Genomic DNA, 22236 nt, shown 5'->3' with positions numbered 1-22236 from the left:
AATAGCAGGTTGTTTTGGTTACTCTAAACTTGTAGGATAGCTTGAAGTCTGGAAAGGTGATGCCTTTCAGTTTGTTCTGTTTGCTTAAGATTGCTTTGGCTATTCAAGGTCTGTTCTGATTCATTCAAAGCACAAAATTACATTTTCTAAATCTGCAAAGAATGACATTGGAATTTCAAGGCATTTGTGTTGACTCTGTAAATCACTTTAAGTAGTACAGGTGTTTTAACAATGTTAATTCTGCTGATCTGTGAGCATGATATGTTTTCTCATTTGCTCATATCCTGTGCTATTTCTTTCCTCACTGGTTTTCAGTTCTCCCTGTTGAGGTCTTTCACCCCTGTTGTTAAGTATATTCCTAGGTATTTTATTTTCTTCATTGCTATTGTGAAAGGGGTTGAATTTTTGATTAGTTTCTCAGCTTGACTGTTGTTGGTATATGGGGACACTAATGATTTTGTGTACATTGATTTTGTAACCTGAGATTTTGCTGAATTTATTTATCAATTCCAGCAGTCTCTTGGTTGAATCTTTGGGGTTTTTCAAATGTAAGCTCAAATCTTCATCAAAGAGTAATAATTTGAATTCTTTCTCGATTTGGATACTCTTGATTTCTTCTCTTGATTGCTCTGGCTAAGAATTCCGGCACTATGTTGAACAGAAGTGGTAGCAGTGGGCAAACTTTTCTGGTTACAATTCTAAGCAGGAATGTTTTCAATTTTTCTCCAGTCAGTTTGAAATTGTCTGTGTGTTTGTCATATATGGTTTTTATAATATTGAGGTATATTCCCTCTATGCCTATTTTGCTGAGACTTCATATATAAAAGGGTGCTTGATTTGTCAAATGCTTTTTCTGTATCTATTGAAAGAATCATAAGACCTTTCTTCTTGCTTCTCTTATAAGGTGAATTACAATTGTAGATTTGCATATATTGAACCATCCTTTCATCTCTGGGAGAAAGTTCACTTGATTGTGGTGGATTATTATTATTTCATGTGCAAATGAATTCAATTTGCTAGGATTTTGTTGTAATTTTTGCATCTGTATGCATAATGGATATGTATGTAGTTTTCTTTTTTGGTTGTGTCTTTTTCTGGTTTTGGTATAGAGGTAATATTGGCTTCATGAAATGAATTAAGGAGAATTTCTTCCTTCTCTACATTATGAAATAACTTCTGCAATATCGGTACCAATTCTTTCTAGATTTGGTAATATTTAGCTATGAATCCACCTGGTCCAGGACTTCATTTTATTGGTAGGTTTTTATTGCTGCTTCAATTTTGGTAATTGATATCGGTCTGTTCAGGAGTTCTATTTCTTTCTGATTAAGCTGAGGGAGGTTGTGTGTTTCCAAGAATTTGTCTATTCCTCAACATTTTCAAGTTTATGTTCCTAGAAGGTTTTTTTTATTCACAGATGGTATTTTATCTATGGAAATACCATGTTATCAGTTGTAATATCTCCTTTTTTATTTTTGAGTGAGCTTATTAAGGTCTTTTTTTTTCTATTTCTGGCTAATCTAGTTAGAGATTATCAATGAATGTCATATTATCAGGAAATATCGGTTTAAAAGAAATAAAGTAATGTAAAATCAATTATATTAAATTATATTAATTTTATTGCATTGTATGTTTTTGTTATATATTTTCTCAATTTTTGACATTATAACACATGAAAATCATTAGCATGGAGTTTTGAAACAATAAAGAATTTTTTAAAAAATGAAGAAAACTAATTAGACCTATGGATTTAATAGGAATTTTAAACTTTTTTTTTTAATTCTGAAGTTTTTCTTATAATGAGTTATGAGACTCATGAAAAATAGAAAAATATGAGAATTTTTCTTACAATGATATAAACCATCAATGAAACACAAAGAAGCATTTTCTGGAAGAAAATGCCAAATATACACTAATGAAAAGCTCAGAGTTTATTAATTAAAATCAAAGACACTGTAAGTATTTCACATTTAAAAGAGTTTAATTTACAGAGCAATAGATCAATACAGTTGTTGAGAGGTAGTAGGTCAAAAGCTGCTTTCAAGATACTCCTATGTGAAGGAATCTCAGGAAGGCATTAGTACTTATTTCAGGCTTAATTCTGCCACACTTAGGGAGATGATTCTCAAGAAAATTCCTTAACTTAATGGACAAAAACCCACATCTGCTGCTACCAAAGCCCACACATTTAGTCTCAGCTACCACCTGAGAACAATGGCTTTTGCTCTTGTATAATCTCATGAAATTTCCTCTTACTAGCTGTATAAAACTGAACCCTAATGGCAGGAAAGCTCAGAACTTGTACTTTCCAGTCTGTATGTTGTTGTGAAATAGGAAATAACTTAGAAAGTTAGAGGTGATAATATAACAACAATACCTGGAAGAACTATACTTTATTGCAACAGAAACTCAAACCCTAAAAGTAATAAAGTAATACCAGTAATGATTATATCTCAGGTACAGCTGTTCAATTTGATAATCATTGAATTGTCCTTACCATTTAATCTATTTTTCTCCAGACTTACTCTGTATCAACTATTCAGTAATAGCAACCACAAGAAATCAACAAAAAATAAAGGACAGATGAAAGAAATATTATGTGGTTTAGTTTTCTCTTTTTTATTCCCTTCCTTATACCAAAACAATAGCAATATAATAAAACAAACATCAATTTTGAAATGACAAATGGCCTAAAATAAGAATGGGGTACTGTATTGTGCTAACACTTTTTGTGAGGAAATCATAGAAAGAGTCATTTATTGATTAATAAGCAATATTCATATTACTGTGTTCTGTTTGAGCAATTGAGTTTTCAGGGGTTAAGTTACCATGAAGATAAATTATGAGATACCTGGAATCAGAGAAGACACATGTCAAGCATTCTCCAGATGGCAGATCTACATCTAATGTATGGACATTATAAGAATAAATATTATGGGTCAGTATCAGGAAGACTTTTTAAATATCTAAGTAATATAATGCACTGTTTCCCGTACCTTAACTTGGGGATGATTGTGGCCAGAAAACACACAGAAATATCTTTTGTATATTGTGGTTATAGTGAGTAATCTCAAAGTTTCAATTTGAATTTTATATTCTAGGTCTGAACACAGTTTGTAAAAAAATATTAGCAGTATCAAGATTTAAATAATTTCCAATGGCCTTATCAATCAATGGGTGATAGGTTCCTTATAACTTATTCTGAAAACTTCAGTATTGAATGTGAATATGTGATGGATTAAATGTTTGTGTCCCTTCCTCAAATACATACGTGGAATTCCCACTCCCCAATGTGGCTATCTTTGGAGAAGAGGCCTCTAAGGAAATAATTAAGATTAAATGAAGCTATGAAATTGAAATCTTGATTCAATACAATTAGTGTCCTCATAAGCAGAGACACAAGAAAGCACTTTCTTGCTCATTCTTTTTTTTTTCTCTCTCTCTCTCCAGAAATGTAAAAATAAAAGATCACAACACATAGCAAGGAAGTGTCCATTCATCTGCAACTCAAAGGGCTAATCCTCACCAGACACCAACCTGCTGGCACCCTGATTTTGGAGTTCCAGCCACAAACATTGCAAGAAAATAATTTCTGTGCTTAAGCCACCAAGTCTGTGATATGTGTATTTTGTTCTGGCAGCCTGAACAGACTAATACAGAGCATAATAAAATTTAATTGTTGGTTCACTTAAGAAATAGAAGATTTCATTTCTCCTTGATTTGTTAGATTATGTGGGAATGGACATTATCATGGTCGCTTACTCAGAACTTGATATCTATATTTGTTTCCAAACATGTGTTCAAAGATTTTATTTGGTAGTCATTTATTTAATTATAAGAATTAATTCTTCCAATTTAAAGTGTACTGAACTGACATAAACTCTGTTACTCTAGGTGTGAAAATAAATTAATGATTTATTTTGTATAGACAGTTTGAAACAAGAAAACAGTCTCAAATTTGCTAATTTTTTTTACTTTTACAAATCATGCTGCAATGAACATTTGTATATTCCATTTAGTTTAAAGCAGTGGTTCTCAACATGTGTGTTGGGACCCCTTTTTAACAATGAAAATATATTGCAGCATTAGAAAGGTTGAGAATCACTGGTTTAAAGGCTTACCCCACCAAATCCAGTGGAGTCAAGGATTTGGACACAGTTTATTTTGGAGGTGATCCCAAGCACCACAAGTAAGGAGGGAGAGAAAGGGAAACAGTCCAGGGAAAATGTGCAATTATATCGTAAAAGTTTGTTTGCCACAGTTAGCAACTGAGATGCAATCCCCTTGGGAGTTGCACGGACTGTGTCTTAGGTTAGTTTTTTTTGTTGTTTTTTTTTTTATTGAATGGTAACTATGTACATTAATGCACTTCTTGGGTACAGTGTGGTGTTTTCACACACAATCCAAAACACTTCCATCAAACTGGTTAACATAGTCTTCATGTCATTTTCTTAGTTATTGTGTTAAAATGTTCATATTCTACTCATAGAAAGATTCACTTGTACCCTTGTAAGATAAACCACAGAAGTGATCCCTCCAATCCCCTTCCCTCCATCCATTCCCTCCTCCCCTTTCCCTCCCCCTCCCTATATTCTTAGGCTGTTATTAGGTTATAGCTTTCATATAAAAGGTATAAATTAATTTCATAATAGGGGTATGCACATTGGATAGCCTATATCACAAAATTCCAAAACCAGAGATGCTGGCATGGATGTGGAGAAAAGAGAACACTTCTACACTGCTGGTGGGAATGTAAACTAATATGTTCCTTTTGGAAAGACATCTGGAGAACACCTAGTGACCTAAAAATAGACCTGCCGTTTGACCCTGCAATTCCTTTATTAGATATGTTCCCAGATGACCAAAAATCGCATTACAACAAAGATATTTGTATCAGAATGTTTATTGCAGCCCAATTCATAATTGCCAGGTCATGGAAGAAGCCCAAGTGCCCATCGATCCATGAATGGATCAACAAACTGTGGTATATGTACACCATGGAATACTATGCAGCCATAAAGAAAGCTGGAGACTTAACGTCCTTCATGTTCACATGGATTAGCAAAGCATCACAAGAATTGAAGAAAAAGTATCCAATGTGCCTTAGGTTAGTTTTACCAGCATATAGGAGGCTGGAGCATTTAACCTTGGCCTTAGTCCTCTATTGAGGGCTGACCTTAAGCCATGTTAACACAGGCACATCCTGACTGCTCCTGTGTCCATAATTGTTTTCTCATTTGTTTCCAGAGAAAGGGCCCAACCAATGAATAGGGACCCAGAAAAATAAGGTTATAGTTTAGCAGCAGGTCAGTAGCCACTTAGAGGAGCAGTATGTGAACCCTGTAAGGCCAAAGGGACATGTGGCCGGATATCAACTTCATTTATTAAACACTAAAGTACACACTTCAGAGTTTCGTTAGGGCATGCACTGGTAATGATTTCACTGAATTGTCTCACGATGTATCTACAACTTTATAAGGTATTGACAAATTGCTCCTGAAGGCCATGTTTCCCAAACACAGTTTTATAAACAACATAACCTGTTCCAGTGGCTTAAAATTGTTATTGATATCTGCTCTTGTAAGAATACTGAGTTTGTTGACAATTTGTCATTGTGAATTAATATTCCCTTCTTGAGGACCAGCCCCAAACTACAGCAGGAGTTCTTTCCAGTGACTGACAGAGATGACAGAATGAGGGAAAAATGAAGATTTGAAGACACAGAAAAAAGGTTTTTAAAGCTGACTGGAGACTGTCCATCTCCAAGCATGAGGACTGGTGGAAGCCCATAGCTCTGGGCTAGTTCTATTTTTATTACACACATCATTGTTTTAATCATAAATCTAAGCTAAACCCTGATGCCATGGTTCTTGTTGGGCTTGCATTTTCTAACCAAACTATTTCTTTAACTATATTAGACTGATTTACTTCTTACTTTTATTACTCTAAGTTATTTATGATCTTAACACAAACAAAGCATAAGGAATACATTCCAGAACCAAGACGTCAAAGCAGATCCCAATTAGACCATGCACACCAGTCTCAGGAGTGCCAATTCGACCCCCAGGAAGTCTTGCACACAGAAAAGCTGGCACTTTTGCGAATACTGAGATGACAGAAGAAAGGAGATATTTTCCTCCTTATCTTCCTGAGAGACTTTTTCTGTCTTAACAAGGTTCAGGCACCTGTCCTGTCTCCAGCAAGTTCAGTAATTCCCTATCTTCCCAGTACACTAACTCTCCCTGAGAGGGCAGTCCTGCCCAGTGAGCCTTGACCTCTGAGCTGAGTTGCACTGGGGGAAGGGCTGAAGCTCTATGAGATAGTCTACTTGAAAACATCAGGCTTCAGGCTGTCGCACTTTGCAACAGAGTTTGGGTTTCTCTGATACACTTCGCTCCTGTCTCTGTTCCCTTTTGCCCATCATCTGTAATCATTTCCTTAATTCAATTTCTAACCTACTTATAATAATTGAAAATTGGTGTTAAGCTTATTAAATCATTATTTCTAGTAATGCAAGCACATCAAGATGTGACTCTTCCCCTAAGTACCCACATGTCCACACGCATCCCCTAATTACTAATGAATTTAATCATTTTTTCCATGCATTAATTTTCATTTCCATATTATTCTTTCTGAATTGACCTTTGTAGATTTTTTTTCCACTTTGGAGGGGTTGCTTATCTTTTCCTTATCAATGAATTAGTTTAAATTCAATGAATTAATTTAAATTTCCAGTGTCTTTTCCTTTTTTTCTCAATTTATGTTTTCTGTGCACCTTGATTAATTAGATGTAGGAAAAACTAGTTGGACATTTTCAAAAAAAAAGCACATGTACGATTGGAAAAACATCAATATTCTTAGACTTTTTCCAAGGTATTTACCAATTTTTTTTGGCTTGTTTATTTGATTTTCTGACCCAAGATGTCTTAGTCCACTTACTATTACTATAAGAATATCCTAGACTAGATAATTTACCAAGATAAAAGTTGTTTGGCTTCATAAACTGGGAAGTTCACAAACCTGGTGCCAGCATCTGGTGAGGGCCTTCCTGCTGTGTCATACCGTGAAGGATAGGTGGAAGGACAAGAGGGCAGGAAAAAAAAAAAAAAAAAGGGCCAAACTTCTGTGATAATCAACACACTCTTGGGATAAGGACATCAGTTCCTGAAGAAAGAGCCTTAATGACCTAATCACTTCTCAAAGGTCCCACCCCCTCAGTATTGCTGCATTAGGGATTACGTTTCCAACACACAAACTTTGGGTGACATATTCAAACCATAGCACAAAATAATACATGCAGGTATTACATTTATAATATATAACTCTAATCATATAGGCTTAGGATTTTAAATAAAAACTCATGAGCAAAACCACTTTTTTCCCACAATTTCTCTTTGAGCATTATAACCCTACAGAGATTTAGAAAAGACGAATATTATAACCCATCCAAAATTTATAATTTTTAGACTTAGCCTTTTAAATTAATTTTAGATTTATAGAGAAATTACAATGATAGTACAAGGGCTTCCAGTATGAACTTAAAACAGTTTCCACTAATGCAAACATCCAAGTAGGAAAAAACTCAGTTTCTCTTGTTACACTCTGACAACATGATTCTGACACCAGTTGTGTGGGATAAAGAAAACAGTTCTGCAGTGGGCCCAGCTGGGTGTCCTTTTCTTAGATTTTGACACTATTTGCCTAGAGATAGTATTAGATCCCACAGGTTTAGGGTTCAATCCCACAAGACGGCCACCAATTCTGACACCAATGAGAAAACCCAGGTTATCTTGCCCATGCTTCTGATTGACCAGTAGCAAACCAGCGTTCTCATAGCCTTCACCATGGGTTTGATTCATTTGTTAAAGCTGCTTACAGACCTCAAGAAAACACTTATTTACATTGCCTTATTATTTTTTTAATTCATTTGTTTTTTAGTTTTATTTCAAAATATAAAGGGGGTGTTTGGGGTTTTGTTTTGTTTTTTAACCTAGATCACTTTAGTAATGCTTGAATCAAGGCTGTAAGTGTACCCATCACCAGAATAGTGTTTATTGCACATGTTAGGTAAGCTTTTGTCCCTCTACTTCCCTCCTTCCCCCCTGCTTGATCTCTAATATCTTTTACTTCTCTCTGGGCACAGACGAGGTCTGCCTCTGGCTCAGGCTGGTCTTGAACTCATGAGCTTAGGCAATCCACCCACCTCGGCCTCCCAAAGTGCTAGGATTACAGGCATGAACCACCATTCCTTAATTTAATCAAAATCTATTAATTTATTTTTGTTTTAATTGTCTTGGAGGCCTTAGTCATAAATTCTTTGACTATGCTGATATCTAAAAGTGTCTTTTTCTAGAATTCTCACAGTTCATGCCCTACATTTAAGTCTTTTTTCCATCTTCAATTACCTTTTATTAGTGGTAAGAAATAGGAGTCCTGCATGTGGCTATCTAATTTCCTAGCACCATTTTTTGAATAGGTTTTCTTTTCCCCTTTGTATATTCTTGTTTACTTTATCAAAGATCAGTTGGCTGTATGCTGGCAGTTTTATATCTGGGTTCTCTGCTCTGTTTCATTGGTCTATATCTCTGTTTCTGTGTCAGTACCCTGCTGTTTTGCTTACTATACCCTTGTAATATAGTATGAAGTCTGGTAAGTGATAATTCCAGATTTGTTCATTTTGCTTAAGATTGTTTTGGTTATTTGGTTCTTTTCTGGTTCCAAATGAAGTATAGAATATTTTTTCTAGATCTGTGAAACATGACATTGGTATTTGGATGGGGATTGCATTGAATCTGTACATCACTTTGTGTTTAACATAGTGCTGTAAGTCCTACCCAGAGAAATTAGGAAAGAGAAAGAAATAAAGGGTAACCAAACCAGGAAAGAGAAAGTAGAAGTATCACTTTTTGTTGATGATATGATTTTGTATCTAGAAAATCCCAAAGACATCAACACAAGCCTCCAGGAACTGATAAATAAATTGAGTAAAGTCTCAGGTTAACAAACCAATGTTCACAAATAGTAACATTTGTATACAGCAATAACAGAGAAGCTGATAATCAAATCAAAGACTCAATCCCATTCACAAGTACAAGGAAAACAAAATACCTATGAATATACCTAACCAAGGAGGTGAAAGCTTTATGCAAAAAGAATAAGCAGACACCAAGGAAAGAAATCGCAGTTGACACAAACAAATGGGAAAACATCTCATGCTTATGCATACATAGAAATGACATTGTTAAAATGTCCATACTACACAAAAGATTGGTTTTTTTTTTTTTTTTTTTTTGAGGTAGAGTCTTACTTTTGTTGCCCTCAGTAGAGTGCATGGCATCATAGCTCACTACAATTCAAACTTTTGGGTTCAAGTGATTCTCTTGCCTCAGCCTCCTGAGTAGCTGGGAGTATAGGCATCTGCCACAACACCCAGCTATTTTTAGAGACAGGGTCTCATTCGGGCTCAGGCTGGTCTTGAACTCTTGAGCTCAGGCAATTCACCCACCTTGGTCTCCCAGAGTGTTAGGATTGCAGATGTGAGCCACTGCACTTGGCCCCACAAAAGATATTTTTAAAGGATACAAATAAACAACCAGGTGAAGGAATCCATAGGATGTAATCTAGAAAGGTCCCTAATGGAGGAAGTTCTGTGTCTGTAAAGTTGTGGATTGCCACCCTCTAGGAAACACTGTATGAACTTCCAGAAGCTCTGTTGTTCTTTGAGGGCTTGATTGCTTAAATCATTGGCCATTGGTAACAGATTTGACCTTCAACCCCTTCCTCTCCCTTGATAAAAGTGGGTAGGGTTGAAAAATCCTAACTTTCCAATTCTACCTTAGTCTTTCTGGTGTCCAGCACCCATGTTGCAGCTACCCAGGAGTGCCAGCTGAAAGACAGCTCATTAGCATATGAAAAGACACTTTTCATTATGACTAGTCCTTGCAGCCTAGGAGAAATAAAGATTAAATATATATATCCCAATATCAAACATGTTATATAATCATGCTACATTTATCAAAACTAAGAAATTAACATTGCTACAATAGAGTTGGTTCAGATTTCATGAGTTTTTCTGTTACATTAATGCCCGTTTTCTTTTCCAGGATATCACATTGCATTTAGTCATCTTGTCTCCTTAGTCTCCCCCAATCTATGTCAGTTTCTCAAGCTTCTCTTTTTTTAATTTTTTGGATAGTATTAAGAGTTTTGCATATTTTCCATGGTTAGCCTAATGTTATCATGGAAAATCTGGGGGAATATTCCACAGAATTTTGGTTTTCTTCTCATCTTATCATACCAGAGGCATATGATAAAATATCTCACTCAAAAAAAAAGGATATTTTAGCACTTGTGAAGTTAACTTTGATCACTGTTCTCCCCTGTAAGGCTATGGGGCTTCTTTTTTCATACTCTCTTCTATAAAAGCAACTCTTTAAGTCCAACCTACACTCAAGGAAAAGGAAATTAAGCTCCATTTCCACAAAGGAGTAGGATCAAAGAATATATAGACATAGAATGAAAAACTATAGAACTTAATAAATAGTATGAGGGAGATATCTTGAAGCTGTTTAATTGTTCTGTTTCTTCTTAAGATATTGTCTACTAATTTAGCATTCATCAGTGAATTTTTCTTGAAACAATGATAGCTGATTTTCTAAGGATTACTTTCTTATTCTTTCCCTTCTACATTTATTATTTGGAAATCTTCTATAAGATTTAGCCATTATACTCTATTTATTTATTCTTTTCTTATAGTGGTTTTCAACCTTCCTAATGCCGCAATCCTTTCATGCAGCCCAAAGGGGTCATGACCCACAGGTTGAGAACCACTGCTTTATTATGTCAGTTTGGACTCATAGATATTTATTTGACTCTTTGTAACACAATTCAATCTTGTTATTTATTTGAGTGGCCAAGGTGTCCCTGCCCAAGTCCTAGAATTAGCAGTTACTCTAGGAAGCTTTGTTATTGTTTTATTTTTGCTTGAGAAATGTTATTTAGAAATTAAGAACTGAGCACAAGGATTTTGTTGTCATGTACCAGGTCTTTGGGTAGACAAATTTAGGAAATATATGGGTGTATAGTAATGAGTAGATCCATACATAGAAGTATGTTGGCATGTTGTTATTGGTTGTATATGTTTAACTGAAAATAGATGATAGATATAACTCTCCTCATATTATTTTTTAACTTTACAACTTCTTTTTAGCAACTAATTGTTTCAAACTAAAATGCTTACAAAATAATTAATTTAAAAAAAGAAAAAAAAAACCTGCCAGGTTGTCTTAAAAAATGGCTGAGACCTTTTTCTTTGTACCTACCAAAAATGGATGAATTTTTCTTCTAGCATATTAGAAATGCCATTCCATTGTATTTCTCTCCATATCATTTCAGGTGAGCAGTCTGCTATATTCTTGCCCTTGTTTCTTTTGAAGCAATGTATCTTTTCTCTCTTCACCTTTTAAGTTTTTCTTTAATATTCACAGTTTGTAATATAATGGGTTTAGTTTGCTTGCTTGCTTGTGTTGTGTTGTTTGGTCTTTATATTTATCCTCTTTCTTGTTCTCTGAGAATATTGGATATTTCATTTGCTGTCTGATACAAATTTAGAACATATTTGACCTTTATTTCTTCAAGTATATTTTCATACCTCTTCTTTTTCTAGGGTTCCATGGATATTAGATCCTCTTTTGTATATTTTCTTTTTTCACTTAAGTTTTCCTTTACATTTAGTTTATTCCTCCCTTTGAGAATTTTTATTGACAATCTCCAAACTGACTATTTCTTTCCTAGGTTGTTTTAAGTTTCTGAGAATATACCACACAGTCAATATCTCTCTTTCTCTTTTTTTGTTTTTGTCAGTTCAATTTAACTCCTTTCTGTAGTTTCAAGCTCTCTGCCAGGATTACTTATCTGATCTTTCATGTTGATTATCTTTTCAATTAAACCTTAAGCATACTAATTGGAGTAATTTTAAAATGCTTTTCTGGCAGTGGTTCATGCCTGTAATCTTGGCACTGTGGAAGGCTAAGGCAGGTATATTGCCTGAGTTCAGGAGTTTGAGACCAGCCTAAGCAAGAGCAAGACCCTAGCTCTAAAAATAGTTAGTTGTTGTGGTGGGTACCTGTAGTCTCAGCTACATGAGAGGCTGAGGCAAGAGGATCTCTGAGCCCAATTGAGGCTGTGGTGAACTATGACACCAGGGCACTCTACTGAGGTTGACAAAATGATACTCTGTCTCAAAAACAAAATTAAAATAAAATAAAAAATAAAATAAAATCGCTTTCTGATAGTTCTAAAACCTGTATTATATCTAGGCATGATTTTGATAATTTGAATCTTTAGATTGTATATATACATATTAATCTTTTTATATGCTTCATACATTTTTTTAAATGGCTGAAACTGTAAATTTTTTGTTATGAGTATATAAGATCAGCAAATAAATTATTCTTTTGGGATTTTCTTGTGGGCAAATGCTTTTACCTAGACAGAAATGTGGCATGGTCTGAAGTCTGATGCCTGTTTAGGTTGCTAGGTTATGAGAGTTTCTGCTTGACTTTTGATCTCTCTGTGCCTCTCCTCAGAGTGTCTCTTACCAGTGTTCCAGCTATATTCCAATATTACATGGTCTTAACACTTATTTTGGTGGTGGTTGTCTTCTTTCTGGGGAGAGGGAGAATAGCTGGCACTTCTCTGATGTTCTGAACATGGTCTCAAGATATTCCCCTCAGATGTATTCCTGCCTCTTTTCCATATATAATGTTGGCTCCAGCAGGCATGTCATTCTGTTCACTGGGGTTATTTTCGTATGTGATTTTATCCTATTTCTCAATTCCCAGCTGCAGTTCATTCCCATGAGTGCTCTCAGGCTACATTTGTTGTCTTTCACCATAAGTATTAAATATTTTGTTCCACAGGGAAAACAAAAAGATGAATTCTGGACCAAATTTGACAGTGGTTTCTGTTCTCATCCCTTAGCTATCACCATGAGGCATGGTTTTTATGGTTTTCCCAAATGTTCTTTTATGATACTTGTGGTATTCCTGTAGATAAAACATAAAACTTGCAAGAAAGTGTAAATTCCTCCATATCTGGGTTTCTCAATTGGTCTTTCTTTAATGTCTTACAAGTTTATAGCTGGATCTTCTTAATGGCTTAGGTGGTATTAATTGGTATCTATGCCAAGTAAACAAATGCTAAAGGTCTGTTTCTTTCTAAAGATCTCATTCTGTATCCAGGTTAGTTCTTTTTCCTATGATCTCAGTCTCTTTTAGATTCAAGGACAGTAATTTTCAATGTGTTCTTCTATTTTCTTATTTTAAGTGTGAGAGTTAACCTCTTCTTAACTTTTTACATAACTCTGCTAACACTGGAATGCTGAATATCATTTAAAATTAAAAATAACTAAGAGATTATGTTGGATCCAATTTTATCATTTACCAGAGAGAAAACTGAGACTTTAGTGTTTATAGGGAAGAATATAGCTATTTATTTGAAAAACAAGACCAGAATCTAAGGTTACTGAGTCTCAATCTAATATAATTCATTCCAAGCAAGATTGTATCTTATTTTCCTTTTGCCTTTTTGTTATTAACAGGGATTTGTAAGATAAACAAATGTGGAAATCATCGAGGCAAGCTTTTAATTTTGTATTTATTTTACATATAGATGTGACTTTTGAGAAAAACTTAGGACTTTAATAGGATAGCTCACATAGAGTACTAAAGTTCAAAGTTAAAGATTTTACTCTATTTTCCTGATAGAAAAAAATACATTGCCATTATATATTTAATGACTTTTATTATAGATTATTTCTGAGAAGTATGACTAAAATTTTTAAGAGGCTGTAAAATCAGATAATTATCTTCATATGTAATATAGATCATTTGGAGTGTATCACTGCTGTCATTATATTTAGGTTTTTATATTCTATCCCTTCATTGATGGAAATATAAAAGAGTAAAACATTTGTTCTTTCATGATTATACTTTTAATGATTAAAAACTGCTAAATGATTTTTCATCTCCCTTTGTATTTAGAGGACGAAAAGTCTCAACAATTCCCTAAATGAATGATTCCTAAAAATTACAGATCCTCATTATATTTACTAATCCAGTTTATTTTCTAAAGTTGATTTTTGGTTTGCTTTACAAACAAAGTATATACACTATTGCCCTAAATATTGATGGTTATGGTTAAGAAATAATTTACATCATTTAAGTGATCTATAGTGTGGTTTGGAATAAGAATACCCATATAGATACATGAGAATAGATATAGTAACCAGAATGAGACCTACATGGTCATCTTATTTCTCACAAAGGTGCCAAGAAAATAAGAAAAGCACAACATTTACAGAAAAATAATTGTTACTTTAGACATCTAAAAGAATGAATCTCACTCAACAGGTAATTCCCGCTATAGACTAAAATGAACTGAAAAGGATCATAGAAATGAATGCAGGAACACAAACTCAAACTATGAACGTACCTACGCATAGAAACGAACATAGGAAGAAAAAAGGGGAAAAAATTGCCTTTGGTTTATGCAAATATTCATTACATAGAACACCAAAATTGGACATCATCAAAATTAAACTTCTGCTCTCCAAAACACACTGTTAAAACATGCAATATCAAGTCACAGATGGGAGGAAATATTTGCAAAGATTTCTATTCAAAATATTTTTTAAAATTCTTCCAGTAATAACTCTGATCAAAAAATAGTAAAAATGGTTATTATTTTGGAAAATTTAGTGTAATAAATATTCATATGGACCGTAAAAAAATTAAAAAGATACCACAAACCATTATTTATTAGGATCACACAAATGAAGATATCACAGTGAGATATCTATGCATCCAGCAGAATGGCTAATATCAAAGAATATAAATGTACCAACTATGGGGAAGAGTGAGGTGTCACTGGAACTCTCACGCCTTGTTAATGAGAATGCAAAGTGGTGATCTGGGCAGTTCCTTCTAAAATTTTAATCCAAACATACATAAAGTTTTAGCAAGTTATGTAAAAACACAGAATTAAAAACAGACATGTTTCAGATCAATGAAAGAAATCTATATCTTTTCTTAAAAATGAGAAAAAAATGTATTGAATGTAAAATGAGACGTTAAATCTTAATAGTAAATTCAAAAAAAGCAAATCAATTAAATTTAGTAATTTAACATGAAGATGTTGGCAAAGACACTTATACATAGCCGGTCAGGGGGCCTCTTCAAAACGTAGCAGCCTCAACATATTCTGTGGCTGCTCAAGGTTATACATGCAAGTGTTCATACAAGATAATCAGAAGGGAGCCACACTGCCTTTTAGACCTACCCTGGGAGGTACCATAGTCTTATTATTGTCATACTAATGGGCTTGCCTAAATTCAAAGGAAAGGACTAGAAATCCCACCCCAACTTGCAATTGGAGAGGTGTCTATTACGTCACAAAAAGAACTAACGATGTTGGAGATAATTATTGTGGTTATCTTTGGAAATTACAATCTGCTAGTCTGCCTTCTAACTAGAGTAATTTATTTTCCTCCCATCACAAAATATATCAGTACCTGTCCCCTAAACTCGTAAGCACTAGCCTGTTATGACATCAATTCATCAAAGTCAAGGATCTACTCAGGTAAATCAAGTTCAACTACTGATGAGGCTCCTCAGGTCTCGTACCTTGTTTAGAGTTCCCTGAATAGAACTTTTCTCAGTTTGATAATTTATGAACTAAAGTGACAAGTTACCAACCGCCCACCCTACTCCTGCCCCTAGGCAGCTTGAAATGACAGGACAGGCACAGGATTAGCTCATAGAGATACTCCCATTTTAAAAGAGAGTGGGCTTAACCATTATCGGTCCATGCATGTGTTGCCAGTTTATCATTTAGGACAAAAACCTTGTGGCCTGAGGGTTCCCAGCCATCTAGGCTCCATGCTGTGAGTTCTTCATTTTGCTCTCTGAGGCAGCCTTCTTTTTCTATACAAATGGCCACTGTTGGCAACTCAGTATTTTTCTTTACCTCCTTTCTGCCTTTATCCCTTAAAGGAATCTGAAAGGCTGCCTTATTTCATACTTCCTCTCACTTTCCCATTCAATATCATAGAATTTCTTTTAAAAAGGTTGTGTATTTTCTGGGTATCAATTTATAACCTAATCTATTAAAGAAAGAACATTCACAAGAACCCTTCACTGGGTGCTCCCTTTGAATCGACTATGGCCTTTCAAAATTCTTAGGGACCCTATTTTTTTTAACCTAGATGGCCATGAAACATGCCATTAGGGTTCATTAGGGCCTTTAGAGTGGTGTTAAAAAATCTAGAAGGCCTTTTGAGATCTTAGTAAATGGTTTTAAGTTTATCCCCTTAGTTATATCTCTACCATGAGACATTTTCTTGACAGAGCTACAGTTGATCTATGACCTATGGCCATTTCTTACCATATGCATTTTCCAGGGGAGGTTAAGGGATGAGAAACATTCAGCAAATCTAGTATTTGTCTTTATATTTACACTAAATTTATCCTCTCTAATTTTGTACTTGGCAGCTACACAATGACAGACTGCACACTTGAAACTTTCTGTGGAAATCCTGTTAGCTAGATCATCAAGCTCATTAACATAGTTCATAATATAGTTCATTTTCTACATTACTATAGTTATCATTTTTATATTTTCTGCTTCTGCATATAAAGTGTTCTTTCCTCTAGCCTCCGATAACATAATCTTCAGCTTCCTTTAAGTCCCACCTGCAGTTTCACCAGATTCTTTAAGCTTTTGCTAACACTCTCTCTGATGTCTTTCAGCCTTTTGCTAATGTTCTTTTCAATGCCCATACAGCTTCTGCCAACAAATACCAACATCACTGCAAAGTATTTCCCATTTGTAAAAAGGGAGCATCCCATTCCTGGTACCTCAATCTATTCTGGTTGTCTGCTTATGTTTAGCAATTTACACCAAAAGTTAGTATCTTAGAATATCTATCGTAGTGTGGTCACAGACTCTGTGAGCCACCAATTCAGCATGGGCACAGTGTGGTAGCATCTCTCTGTTCTTTTTTAATAACACTCAGCTGGAAGGAGTCAGAGATTAGCAATGACTGGACAGCTGAGGTAAGACTCATCTCCAAACTCCCTTATTTACCGGACTTGTAGTTGATGGTTCCTGGATCCTGACAGGACAGTAGCCTTAGATTTTCTCATGTGGCACTCAGAGCTCCAAAGTATTGTAAGTGACATCAGGTGAAAATTTAGTTCCCCTTCATGATCTAATTGCATGACATCAAATAATCACCTATTTTGTTAAGAAATGTGAATTTGGACTTGGTAAGGCCGTTGCATCTCTTTCCATATGGCTTCATCCAAGGAAGCTTGACAAGGGACCAGCTTATCCACTTTAAAGATGATGATTTGCTCACATAGCTGATAAGTTGGTACTGGTTACAGCCTGGGAACTCAGGTGGAGGGGGAGTTGGGGAGTGAGCGTAAAGGGAAGGGAGGTCTCATATTCTCTCCATGTGAACCTTTCTACAATCAGCTCAGATTTCCACAGTGTTTGGTGATTCAGTTCCAAGAAAAGCTATCTAGATAAAATAAATTGGAAACTAGTTTATCTTCCATGGCCCAGCTTTAAAAGTCACATAGCATCACTTTTGCAATATTCATAAGACAAACCTGAGCCATGAGGAAGACACAGACACTGCCGCACAATAAGAAGTGTGTCTAGATTGCATTGAAAGAAGAGAACAGATGACAGGAAAGAGTATTTTAGCTATATTTTAAAAATAAAATATGCCAAACTACTCTACTATTCTATCTTCATGGTGGAAAAAAAAAAGAATATGTGATTATATATGATGGAAACAAACATAAACATATGTATATACACACATATAGGCAATCATCAGTTATGAAATTGAGATTTTACCTTTGGTAATTATCTGAATTTTGGAAAGCTCAAAGTCTGTTTTGTGGCCAGTTTGAGTTTACAGTAAGCTTAGGGACAGCTTTGGAGTTTATTTTCATTATGGTTGTTTCTTCAGGCTCTGACTTCGGAAATGGAAAATTTTGATTTTATTTTTTGCAATAATCAATAGGTTTCATACTCCCACAAAATGTCTCATATTAATAAGTGAAAATTATCTTCTTATACTCAAGTGGAAATAAATATGCCAACTGACTGATCTCTGTGATTGTAAAAGTCTGTTATCAATTTATAATAATATTGAGAGATATTTCATGAATTGACTTCAAAACCAATTCAACTTTAAATAATTAGACTTCCTAATTCACGTAAATGATAACAAAATAAAGGATTCCCAGAATGGGAATAAAAGATTGCACAGCTAGGTTTTAATCTCACACAAAATTATACTTTATGCCAACAATTTGTAGAAGAAAATCGTTATCAGATTATAATCAGTCTATTTTTAAATAGAAATAACATAGTATTGTTATTAAAAATGCATGTAATTATCCTGGTAGGCCACATAAATATAAATGATGCCTTTATAAATTTGGTTTTAGAAAATGTAAGTATAAAATTTAATGTCACATTTAAAAGGGATACTAACCACTAATTAAATTCTGGATATACTCAAACTCATCATGTAATTTGGAATAGGTACTTAAGAAGTTCAGCTTCTCAATATGTCTACATTATATAAAACTCCTAGTAGGCAAAGAAATTGATAGATAAGAAACATATCAAATCCTGATATGCAACAAGGCTGTTTATTTTTATCTTGCTGAAATAAGAGAAATTATAATTCAAAGAAAACTTAAATATCAGTTTTGGTTTGTTTTTGAGATAGAGTCGCACTTTCTCGGCCCTGGTGGAGTGGTGTGGCATCATAGTTCACAGCAGTCTCAAACTCCTGGGCTCAAAAGAGCTTGCCTCAGCCTCTCAAGTAGCTGAGACTACAGGCACCCGCCACAACACTGGGTATTTTTTTAGAAGAGTCTTGCTTTTCCTCAGGGTGGTCTCAAACTCATGAGTTCAAGCAATCCACTGACCTCAGCCTCCCAGAGTGCTGAGATTACAGGCCTGAGCCACCATGCCTAGCCTAAATGTCTGTTTTTCTTTTCTTTTCTTTCTTTCTTTTTTTTTTTTTTTTTTGAGACAGAGTCTTACTTTGTCACTCTCGGTAGAGTGCTCTGGCGAAACAGCTCACAACAACCTTCAGCTCTTGGGCTTAGGTGATTCTCTTGTCTCAGCCTCCTGAGTAGTTGTGACTACAGGCACTTGCCACAACGCCGAGCTATTTCTTTTTTTTACAGTTTGGCTAGGGCCATGTTTGAAACCACCACCCTGGGTATATTGGGCTGGCACCCTACTTACTGAGCCACAGGTGCCGCCCTAAATGTCTGTTTTTAAAAACACCACTTTCCATAGCCTTCTTTGTTTTGAAATGTTTGCTGAACAATTCAAACAATAGCCACACAAGATATGCCATAATAAACTGATTAGGTTTCAACTAAGTTCTAGAGAAAGACTGTCAGCTGTCCTGACTTGCAACAATTTTAGGTTCACCAGAAGACACCATGGTGCAAGTATTTTTTTAGAATTCTTCAATGGATTCTACAAGTTTTTTTTTTAATTCCATTCCTGTAGTACACTTTCTTTCACTTTACTCCTACTGTATACTGCCCTGGTCAAACCCTAACCAAGAAATCATTCAAGCGAATTACACTGGGGTTTAAGATATTTATTCTATGTGTGTCCCGGGCTTAGTTATGGTGTTTTGATAGTCTTTGCATATTGCATTTTCCACATTTCTCTCTTGGAGCATCTTTCTTTATTCATAGCACACCCAGCAGAAGTATAAGAAATAATAGTCACTGGATGAGCATGTAAATGTGGAGGATAATGTATGAACTGTGACTATCTCATCCCTTGAGTACCTTGGAGTATATTTTACTTAAGAATCAAGTATTATTATCTAGTTTTATTTGGGTGTATGGATGACCCTGGGTTTATCTGGAGTGAGACTTATATAAATTGAGATATTAAAAATATAAAAATATTTTATGATTATAAAACAGCTAATAATTCCATTCATTGATCATACACCATCTATGCATAAGCAGTAAGATTTAGGATGACTATACAAGTAAATAAATGATGCCCTAAATTTTCCATATAAACTTAGTATAAACTAACATTGTTGACAGTGATATGAGATATTCTTTTCCTGCAAATTGAAAGACTATCAATAATACAGAATCTCAGAAGAAGTAACATTTGAATAAGAGGTAATGTTTTCTCATATACAAAGGACATATAGATAGTAATATAAAAGAATGGGGACACAAAAGAATAGATAATGTTCAAGAATTTGTGACCAGCTTGATATTACTGAGGACATTCATATTTGTGCTTTAGATAGATAATTCTGAATTCAGTGGAGATGATAAATTGAAAATAAGAATTTGAGAATGGGTTACTGGTTTGAAAGCTTTGTCTTCAGATCTTTGGAAAGGAAATGCTTTTTATATTATAAGCTTGAGATTCCTACAGGACATTGAAATCAAGATGTCTTATAAAGTGATGTACATCTAGGTTTAAAGATAAGTTGAGAGGTACCATTGATTAAAACTGGTTGGCCACTACCATTTTGGGAATTACAAGTTAGAATAAATAATATGAATGGTTTGTTATATAGAAGCTTACTGTCAATTTATTTCTGTGCCTAAAGTGAATTATAAGCAAATATTTAAATTAATCTCCAAATAAAGTTAAAATACAAAATATAAAGTTATCTGAATAACTACCTTCTTTAGCAGTGAAAGCAAAATGTTTTCCCTGAGATTCTATCTTTAGATAACCGTGAGGTCCCAGATTGCTTTTAGTTCTCTAAGATTAAGTTCTTAATGTCTCATAGATTTCTACTGTGATTATAACTATTCTATTCTCCAGGCTAGTGAAAGAAAAATACAGTCAAATTCCTTGGGGATGTGATCTAATCACAGCTGAAACATAACATCAAACCATTTCTCAGAGACTAATATTAGCTCAATATACACAGGTTATTATTTCACTGGAAATAGCCTTTTGTAGGAAAACCAAGGGTAGATTTAATTTTAACACAAGTATGTTATCTTCTTTGAAACATACTTTCAAAATACCTTTTATTGTCTAACTTTTTAAAAAAGTACCAATAAATAAGAAATATTATTTGAAGTCTTAATCAATTTGGGCCTAAGAAATATTTTAGAGAACTAATTCTTTACCAAGGTAAAGCAAAATAAATTTTTATACCAAGTCTAATGGAAAAGATGAAATCACCTAACCATACATATTGATATTTTCACAAAAAGAAATAAACGTGGCTTTTGAGAGATTTATGGAAGTTCTAAGAGAAAATGTCCTGAGAATATTAAGTTGTCAAGCACTGAAATATTGAGATCATTTGTGGAAACTTCTCCAGAATACATAATAAATAGATTAATGTACATGTTTCTGTTTATAAATACATGATGGGAAAAAATTTCTATTTCCAGATGCCATGCAAGATAGAACCAACAAATCAAGAACTGTCTCAAGATAAATTATAGATGTGAAGATATATTCTTATGTTAAAACAATGAATATTTTTGTACAGTTTTATAGAAATATAGAGGTATTTTGTCATATCACAATATTATAAAAACTAATTTTAAAAATTAAGATAATTTAAGAGAGGAACAATTGAAACAAAGATTTCACAGTCTGAATGAAGCAATTTTGAAATTTTTATTTGGAGGGTAACCTGAAACTCTGTTATTGGTCTTGCAAATATTCCTTCAGTATAAAATCAGACAAGAAAAAACTAAGGCATGGAATCATTAGTGATTTTTTAATTAAGCATTATTTCATATCTGTGAACATATTACTTTCTTTGGCCAAGATGATGTATCAGGGAAAATATACTGTGATTCTCTTCAAAATACTTTCAGTGTATTGATCAAAAACCTTACTTACCAAGCTATGTCTTGTAACTGCAGCATAAAATTGCCTGGCCAATTCTGCTCTGTAGAAAACAAATATAAAACTGAACCAAATTGTTCAAAAAGGCTTTTCAGGTGCTGACAATAAAAAATAATAATAACCAATACATTTATAAATATTTTTTGAAAAATATTTTATTTTATTAAGCAAAAATGGTGGAAGTTTGTCCTTTAATTTGAGTCTAGGCAAAAGAAAGACTCATAACTTTAAAAATAATGAAGAAAGAGTCACTTCAAAGTATAATCT

The sequence above is a fragment of the Otolemur garnettii genome, unplaced genomic scaffold (genome assembly GCF_000181295.1).
Source record: "Otolemur garnettii isolate 467f Iridium unplaced genomic scaffold, OtoGar3 scaffold00042, whole genome shotgun sequence".
Classification (NCBI taxonomy): domain Eukaryota; kingdom Metazoa; phylum Chordata; class Mammalia; order Primates; family Galagidae; genus Otolemur; species Otolemur garnettii.
Note: the sequence above shows the minus strand (reverse complement) of the source record.